At 35.8% G+C, this 10,469-nt stretch overlaps 1 pseudogene; it reads left to right on the forward strand.

Annotated features, from left to right (window-relative positions):
* The first annotated feature begins 8,875 nt into the window (after positions 1–8,875).
* Positions 8,876–9,363, forward strand: LOC131895505 (rRNA-processing protein FCF1 homolog; annotated as a pseudogene).
* Positions 9,364–10,469: the final 1,106 nt, after the last annotated feature.

Genomic DNA, 10,469 nt, shown 5'->3' on the forward strand with positions numbered 1-10,469 from the left:
AAGACAAGTATTAACATAGTAAACCCAAATAGGAAATTATGAAATTTTACCTAAGCCAAGTATCCTGTCATGAGTGCAAAAAATATATAGTCTTTGAGGTAAAGCAAGGATTCAAATTTTTATGTTTGTTTGATTTTTTATGTGTGATACATATGAGGAAAAAAATAATGTGAAGACTGGAGATTAGCTTTTATAGTTCGGTGGCCTACTTGGTTGGCTTGTAACAGATTGAGTGGATAATCATCATAAATGTATTTCCATCAAAAATCTGCTAATAATAAATGTACTCTATTGTTGTGGAATATTTGTTTACACTGTGAAGATGTACCTTTGCCAAGGCGCCTTCTGATTGGTTTAATAAAGAGCTGAATGGCCCGTAGGTAGGCAGTAAAAGGTTAGGTGGGACTTCTGGAGACAGAGAGGACTCTGAGAAGAAGAAAGGCAGAGTTGACAGCCAGACATGGAGAGGAAACAGGAGGTACAAGATGCAAGACAGGTAACTCCACATGGCATAACGTAGATTAATATAAATGGGTTAATTTAAGTTATAAGAGCTAGTGGGACCAGCCTAAGCTAATGGTCAATATTTTATAATTAATAAGTCTCCATGTCACTATTTATGAGCTAGCAGCCAATGAAAAAGCTTGCTACACTTTACAGTTAACAAAATACTACAGAAATATATTATGTGTATGTTTGTGCTTCAGATCAATGAGAAGTGGCTAAAGGTGTATGAGAAAATTCTACATAAAGCCTGATCTTTCTCAGGTTTGTATGTGGGTTTGGTTATTTATAACAATGTATTTCAATGTATTATGTGCCTTTCCCCTTTCCTTTTCTGCTTTATTTTTTATTTCATTCTTATGTTTTTCTTACCTTCCCTTTCCTCTTTATTTTTTCTCTTTCATTTATTTTGTTTTTCAGCCAATTTAAATTTGTTTATATTGTATACATAGATCCATCTTTCTTATTTGAGTTGTTTTTTTATTAGTCACTTCAATTAGTACTAAAAAAATAGTTCCTATAGTAATGTACTGCCATTTTGTGGCTGCTATTTTTGTACAAGTCAGTCAGAACTTCAATCTCATAAGGAAATAATAGTGCTTAAGGATCATAACACAACCTTACCACAAGATAGGACTAGTTTTCATTACCTTCAGAAGTATGAGAATACTGCCAATTTTCCTAAATGCATTGGATCTTATAAAATTTGCTTTTACTCCTTAGCCAACTAAACACACATTCTGATTTTTTACTTCTAAGGTTACCAGAGAAATATTGTTCCTTCCTTATTTTGATTTAAACATTTAGTCTTTTAGATAATTATATTCTTTATTTTAATCTAACTTCAATACTTCTTATATAATATGAATACCAATCATCATTCATTTTGAGGAAACGCTGTTTTCTTTTTCACAAATAAGTTTTGTCACTATTTCAACATTTTCATTAGTTCTGTGTGTATAAGTTAAATACAGCCCAGGTTGTATGCTTTTACCTTCTTGAACAATTTTAGGTATCCTGCACTAATTTAGATTGTTAATCTTATGAACATAAAAAATCTTTCTTAGTATTATTTCCAATGGTCCATTTAATTTTTTTATTAATTAAATTTATTCATTTATTTTATATCCCCATCACAGTTTTCCCCTCTGTTCTTCTCCCATTCCCTCCCACCACCAACCCTCTGCCTCCATGCCACCCAATTCACTCCTCCTCTGTTTCTGTACAGAAAGGAGCAGGCCTCCCATGGGGGTCAACAAAGCGTAGCTTATCAAGTTGAGGTAGGACTAAGCTCCTCCCTTTGTATTAAGCCTTGGTAAGGCAACTCAGTATGAGGGATAGGTTCCCCAAATCCTACCAAAGTGTCAGAGACAGGCCTCACTCCCATGCTAGGAGTCTCACAAGTAGACCAAACTACACAACTGTCACACATATGTAAAAGGTCTGGGTCAGTCCCATGCAGTCTCCTTAGCTGAAGGTACAGTGTCTGTGAGATCTTATGAGCCCAGGCTAGTTGTCTCTGTGAATTCCCTGATGACCTTAAGCACCCTTTCCCCCAGCTCATGCAACTCAACCCTTCCTCCCTCTCTTCAAAAGGATTCCTGGAACTCAGCCCAGTGTTTGGCTGTGGATTTCTGCATCTGCTTCCATCAGTTACTGGGTGACAACTCTAAGCTCTCTGGTGATAGGGTGGTCAACAATCTGATTATAGGAGATGGCTAGTTCAGGCTACCTATCCACTATTGCTAGGAGTCTCAACTAGGGTCATCTTTGTAGATTCATGGGAGTTTCTTTGGACCAGGTTTCTCCCTAACCCTGAAATGACCCCCACTGCACATAAAGACAACTCTTTAATTACTCTCCACTTCATTCCACTTCTGTAAGGCAAAGGACACCATCAATAGGACAAAACGGCGGCCTACAAAATGGGATAAAATCTTCATCAACCCCACATCTGTCAGAAAGTTGATCTCCAAAATATACAAGGATTCAAGAAATTACATGTCAAAAAAGCCAAATAATCTAATTAAAAACTGGGGTACAGATCTAAACAGAGAATTATCAACAGAAGAATCTCAAATGGCCGAAAGACATTAAAGGAAGTGCTTAACATTCTTAGCCATCAGGCAAATGCAAATCAAAACAACTCTGAGATTCCACCTTATACCTGTCAGAATGGCTAAGATCAAAACCACTAAAGACAGCTTGTGCTGAAGAGGATATGGAGTAAGGGGAACACTTTTCCACTGCCTGTAGTAGTAAAAACTTGCACAGCCAATTTGGACATCAATATGGCAGTTTCTCAGAAAATTGGCAATCAGTCTATCTCAAGAGCCACCTATATCAAACTTGGGTATATACCAAAGGATGTTCAATCATACCACAAGGACATCTGCTCAACTAAGTTCATAGCAAAGTTATTCATAACAGCTGGAATCTGGAAACGAGCTAGATGTCCCTCAACTGAAGAATGGATTTTTAAAAAATGTAGTATGTTAACACAATGAAATATTACTCAGGTGTTAAAAACATGGACATCAGGAAATTTGAAGGCAAATGGATAGAATTAGAAAAAAATCATCCTGAGTAAGGTAACCAAGATCCAGAAAGACAAACATGGTTTGTACTTATTCATAATGGACATTAGCTATAAAGTAAAGGATAACTATGCTACAATCCATAGCCTCAGAGAAGCTAGGTAACAAGGAGGGCCCAAAGAGGACACACAGATTTCCCAGGGAAGGGGAAATAGAAGAAATCTCCATTCAGTTTTTAAAAATTCCTCAACCATTTGATTTTGCTTCCAATTTTGTTTCACTCACCCCTCTTCTCTACTCAGTAAATAGATTCTCATCCACCAGACTTTCTCGAGACAAAAACTCCTCACGTCTCTCCTCATTGCTTTTCCTATGTATCTGGTCAACTTTAACATTTTTCCCAAAGCTACTACCTCCCCCTCTGTATGGCCTTTTTGTTTCATCCAATATTAGCATACCTGCACCCCCAATATATCTGGCAATAACATTGAATAAAATGCTTAATAGCAGATTTATTTCTTAACCTTGAGTCTTAGAACATTTGGTGGCAAATAAGCTAACTTTTGCTTTTATAAAATGTTATATAGTGTATAGGACACATAGGAACTCCAGGAGGGTAAATTCTCAGTAACTTGATCAGAAGTTTAATCAGAATCTTTGCTACCTTAACATCTGCTGTGAGTTAAACCATTTCCTTTAAAATATGTTGACTTTCTAGTCATCTGTACCTGTAAACATGATCTTATTTAGAAACAAGGTCATTGCATGATCATGCTAATTTGAATCTGCAGAATGGGCTTTAAGGCATCAACACATCCTTGTGAAAACAAGAGAATATGAATTCAGAGAAGGTCACAATGGAAAAAACACACCCTGTACATATGAAAGTAGAGAACAGAACACTTCCTCTGTGTTGTAGAATATTATTTTAAGGTGTGATACATTTGTTTATGTTCTGGAACATTTTTTTAATGATGCAAAGATGTGTTGTATTCTTTTACGTCGCATTTGTTTAACTCTGTTAAGAAAAGCTGGCAAGAATCAGGCCAAGGTAAAAATTACCAGAACATTGGAAGATCATCCACAGGCATGGAAGAGGCTACAGTTCTCATCAGAAACAGGCCTTCCATCATCTCCATCTTATCTTCAACCCACTAAAACTAGGATTCAGACCCTCAGTTTTTATATGTGGCCACAACATCTCTAGCAAACTAACTCAAACACTCTAGGACTGCACAGCTTCTCTTCAATAAATAAACACCATGAAAATTAAAGGCTGGGCCTATGTCTTAGCCTATAAATTACCCATCATGGAATTATGAGGACCTGGCATCAGAACCCCAGCATCCCATAAAAACACCAGTAGTGGTGGGTATTTCATGAAATCCCAAAAGTGACGGGCAGAGACAAGAGTATCACAGAAGCTTGTTGGCTGGCCAACCCAACCAATTGGTGAGCATCAGGTTTAGTGAGAAACCTATCTCCAAAGATAAAGTAGGAGGGTACCAGAAAGACATTCATCAATATCTGGCCTCTGCAAACCCCAATGTCCCAGCACACACATCACACACACACATGTACACACACAGATACACACAACACACACACACACACACACACACACACACATATACGTACAGATACACACACAGATATACACATCCACACATATAGATACCCACACACAGATACAAACACACATACACACACACACACACACACACACACACACACACAGATACACACCACACACACAGATACATACAGATACACACACAAATACACACATATAGAAACCCCCTGACACACACACACACACACACACACGAGAAGATAGGATGGCATTTGCAAAGTCTATCACCTGTTGCTCAAGCTATCTTTCACTTCCCAGCTTCTGTAATGGGGAGCTGACATCTGACTCTCCATCCTTTCTATGACCCTGTCCTGCAACTGGAGAACACAGACCATTCACCATTGGGAAAATCTCCAGCCTCCAGTCATGCCCATAGCCGCATTCTGCTGCCTTTTTCCTTCCTGACAACATGAATGAAGTGAAAGCAAATTGTTCTGTAAGTCAAAAATAATAAAAGATTCTTTATGAGAGGTAAATCACCACCCTGAATCATGACTCAGGATTACAGGAGTTTCTTCCTTATTATTATTGGCATTGAATTATTCAGTGGTACCCATTAGCAGTATAACATGGAGATTTTATATTTAGAATTCCTCATAGGCTGCATCAGCAACTTTCTTTGAGTACCTGGCAAGCTGATTATGCACAGATTCAGATATTATTAAAATTAGTGACTAAGATAAAGTGATAAAAACTTATACATACTTTTCAAAATGATATCCAAATAACTTGTTGGTATACTGAGATTTTCCTTATTAGTATTTTCTTGCTATTTTGGAAATAATTACTGTCATCATTACTATCAAATAAAAGTTAACACTATTCTTAATCTTTGGAGAGCTCTTTCTTAGGAAATTTGCTTTCTTATAATCTGATAATGATCTTTCTATTAGTGATGACCATTTTTCTGCTAACTCTCAATTATTTTTTTGTTGAAGCATATGGTTTCTTCTTATATTTTCACTATAATTCCTAAGCTATGAATCACCTCTTTTTTACTGTCGTACAAAATTGGTGATTTTTTTTCTATGTTTCAGGTATAAAATTATTTCTTTCTGAAAAAATGTAAATTATTGTTCCTATATTTTTAAAAACTTGTTTTGCCCAATGAAGATAATATTCATATATAGAGGTTATGTATATTTGTATGCAAATTGATTTTTAACTTTTTATTGTGTTAGTGATAAAATGGAAAGTAGTATAAATTTTCCATGAGTCTCTGTTTAAATGTTATAATTATAATGTATATTCACTTTGTAAGATATCTATATCCTGAAAGAATGACTAGAATATTAAAAGTGATTTTCTGCTTACTACTAAATTTTGAAATTATGAGAAGATTTATATGTCAATAAAATCACATCTGTATTTTTAAATTTTCCACATTATAAAAGCATTTCTGAAAAAAATTAAACAAAATATATTATTATTGTGATACAAGTACATATTCTATATCTTATGAATTAAGGAACTATAATGAAAATTTACAAATATATTTTCATACCATATATTTGCACATAATAATTATAAAACCTTAAATATTTTTACATTTTATGTTATGATATTAATTCCATGTCTGTTTTAATATCAAAGTTTGCCATGTTCAATTTTGTAGACATTTCTAGGCATCTTTTCACAAACCTTTGAAGATTTAAGATAAAACAAACCAACTAGATCTAATGATTCACAAGTTCATACAGTTTAAGAAAGAATTTTATTTTAATTTTAAAGTGCTTTCTTGTTCTCTTGTTCCAGTCATACTAATTCCTGAAATTAGAAATCATTTTTGAGTTAACTTTTATTCAAAGATTTAAATGTGATGCATATGATGTTGACTATGATAATAATTGCTTTATATAAAATGACTCATAAGCCTCATTAATTGAGAAAACTATGTTTATGGAATCTTTCAGTGCTTTATAGATAAATAATTTGAAAGGACATTGCTTGATTAATTGTATCTCAAATCCTTTTAAGAAATTTCTTTAATTTTCATGAACTTGAATAGACTTATAGAAACATAATTTCATATAAGATGCCTCTATTATTCTCTGATCATGATTTTAAATGTGTATTTAAATAATTTATTTGGGAAAGATAAAAGTTCTAAACAAACACTTTAATACATCTTCTTTGCTTCCATTCGCTCCTTTGAACTTATTCTTAAAAGTCTGTATTTAGTTTCTAACATGTACAGACATTTCCATCAATACATTGCGTTATGCTCATTGGTTGGTTGAACCTCTAACATATGTTATTTCCAAGTAATATTTGAGCAAAATTCAGGAAAGGTTGTATAACTGAATATAGTAAAATTTCAGGATACATTTCATTATTCAATAAAAGACCGGTTAAAATATTTTAATGCTCATAAGAGCTCAAATTATGGTTTTGTTCTTCAGAACAACAAATTCTCAGTTGCAAAATTGATGCTACCCTCCCAGCAATATTCTCTGTCTGGTTAGCACTTAGATTTCAGATATACTGCATTTTAGAAAAATACAGACATTCCTGTATAGTTCTTTCCAGCTTACACCAATTTTGAAACGTACATAATTGTGAAATAGTGTATAGAATTCATCAGGACTTCCAAGAACTCCCTAGTAAAAAGTTCCCAATTAATTTAAATGAGTTATAGATTTAACCACAAAGAAACTTCAAGACTTTATTCTGTGTGACCTTGTTTTCTATACTAATAAAATAAGAAGCATTGTAGAAAGAATAACAATATTTTGTAATGACTAAATTATTATAAGAAAAATGCATTGTTAGCTTATGAAGTTTTAATTCCACAGGATTTACAATCCTTATTATCAGGGCCATTATCAATATAAGACTGTATCTTTAGAAGCAGAGTTACATGGTAAATATTCATGTATGATAGTCAAGTGCAATTGTAAAATTATTTTAAATAAGCAATTGTAAAGTGCATTATGCTAAGATGTACTTAGTAGCAATTTAGAAAAACCAGAGACCATGTTGAAGATTAGTCTTTTAACAATGCAAAATTTGTACATATCATGAAGAAATATTTGGATTATCTTCTAACCTATTAGCATAAGCAATTATGTATTTGTTAATATTTAGCAATAAAATTAATCGTGTAACCTGTAAAGATTACCTATGAAACTCAAAAAGAAATTTTATCATGAGTAACATTAACGTCTTGCTAACAAAATTTGAAAATTTTAAGAACTGACACAATTAACAAAGTTCTCTTTGTATTCACAAGAAGTATTTCTGTCACAGATTATTACGTTGTTGAACACTGCAAGCATTTAACTTCATTAGTATACTTTAAAATTCATATCCTGAAGCAAACATAGAGGAAAGTTTCAAAGTAAAAGAGATTCAAAAAGCATGGCCACATAGCTTGCCATAAGTTTGATACTGGATGAGAAGGAACTTAAAGCAGTAGTTAGAATGTTAGGTAAATTTTAAAAGAAGACCACATGAGAATAGGAAGAAGCAAAGTGCTAGAGAGGCCCACAGAAATCAACAAAGATACCCCCACAACAGACTGCTGGCAATGGTTGAGAGACAGCCCGAACTGACCTACTCTGGTGATGGGATGGCCAAACACCCTAATTGTTGTGCTAGAAACCTCATCCAACTACTGAGGGATCTAGATGCAGAGATCCATGGCTAGGCCCTGGGTAGATCTCTGGGAGTCCAATTAGCGAGAATGAGGTGGGTTTATATGAGTGAGAATTGTTGAGACCAAGGTTGGATAAAGCACAGACAAATAGCCAAACAAATGGAAACACATGAACTATGAACCAATGGCTGAGGGGTCCCCAGCTGGATCAGGCCCTCTGAATGGGTGAGACAGTTGATTGGCTTGATCTGTTTGGGAGGCATCCAGGCAGTGGGACCGGGTTCTGTGCTGATCGCCTGAGTTGGCTGTTTGAAACCTGGGGCCTATGCATGATTGCTTGGCTCAGCCTGGGAGGAGGGGACTGGACCTGCCTGGACTGAGTCTACCAGGTTGATCTCAGTCCGCGGGGGAGGCTTTGCCCTGGAGGAGGTGGGAATGGAGGGTGGGCTGGGGGGAAGGTGAGGGGGGCGGGAGGGGGGAGAACAAGGGAATCCGTGGCTGATATGTAGAACTGAATTGTATTGCAAAATAAAAATAAAAAAATTAAAAAAAAAAAAAAGTGAGTCCTCAGGATTCCAGAAGAAACAGGAGTGTGGCATGAGCATGGTGAAGCAAAAGAAAACAAGAAAATATGTAACCATGAAGTGAAGCTTAGTCTCAGATATGAGAGACATAAAGAAAAGGGGATTAAAGCCTAAAAAAAAAGAAAAGAAAAGAAAGATCCTAGTGCACCAGAAGAAAGAGAAGTCCCTTAACATCCTTTCTTCTAAATTCTTACAGTATAATCCACAGCTGGGTTCACTTTACCACATCCTCGTTGATACCAAATTTGTCAACTTTTCCATTAGAGTCCTGGTGCAGTCAGAGATGGACTGTCTGTATGCCAAGTGTGCCCCATGTTCAACTGAGTGTGCAATGACTGAAATTGAGACATTGGATCAGAAGTAAAGAGTAGTACTAGGATCACCAAGATTACACTATTTGACTGATTGCTGTGTATACACAAAGGAACCTGCACTGATGACTGCTTGGTAGAGATAGTAACTCAGCACAGCTGCATTGTGGTCATAGTTGACTGGGACCTCAAATGAATAATATGGTAGACCTCTGGAGTTCCTATCACATGCATTGCTAACCATCGATCAGCTGATTATGGACCCCCTCACTTCTGATTCTTACAGGACAAAAGTCGTCTGTCTTTCTTTGACCAGATTTCTGCTTTTAGTTAGTTAAACACACTTTTTGATTTTTTTAATCATATTTTCTCTTGATCTTAAGCATAACTGCAACTTCAAAAAAAAGTGAGTTCTCAGATGTTAATAGGAATTGTAGAGTATACATTTCTTAGACACATACAGATACTCCCCTGGAGGACTGTGCCAGTGTGTTCAGGCATTGTTGTTTGTAACAGGTGAAGGAGGTAACTGATGTCCTGTGGGCAAAGGACACCCTTAGACTTCCTACAATGCACAGAAGAGCCTTCTACTATGAAGAATTATCCATAGTTCAATTATGCATTTCTGTCTTTATTGCTTAGGTCTTCAGTTTTCCATGCCATTCTGTGGTGGTGTTTTACTTGTACTGAAATGTGATTTTAATTGTATGTTAATAAATAAAGTTGCCTGAGGGTCAGAGCTATTAGAGCCATAGCAAGTGCGTGGCGGCGGTGGCGCACGCCTTTAATCTCAATACCATAGAGGACCTGGAGGGCCGTACATGCAGGCAGTGACGAGGCAGTCACGTGTTTGGCTTTACAACCAATGAGAAGGCAGAACAGCTAGACTATATAAAGACATACACACAGGAAGTAGGCCCCTTTTTTAGGAGAGCTCTCTTGGCTGAAGCAGGAAGGGTAAGGCTCTTAGTTCTGACCTCTTGGCTTTCTTCTCTGAATCGGCTCTGTGTTTCTTATTTAATAAGACGGTTGGTTACATCTACACCATTCTTACGATGGGGTGGGGGGGGGAGAGAGAGAGAGAGAGAATGAGAGGGAGAGAGAATGATCATTAGAATAAAACATTTTCCTTTGCCAAGGCCCATAACCCACAGTTACAAAACTTTGGTAAACCATCATGGAAATGTCTAAAGATACCACCCATTTTTTAAATTTATTTTATACTCTAAATATACATTCTATACCACTTTATTTTCAAAGGTCATGTTAAATCCTTGGTACTAAAAAAATCTATTTACATTA

This window comes from Peromyscus eremicus, chromosome 19 (genome assembly GCF_949786415.1).
Source record: "Peromyscus eremicus chromosome 19, PerEre_H2_v1, whole genome shotgun sequence".
Taxonomy (NCBI): Eukaryota; Metazoa; Chordata; class Mammalia; order Rodentia; family Cricetidae; genus Peromyscus; species Peromyscus eremicus.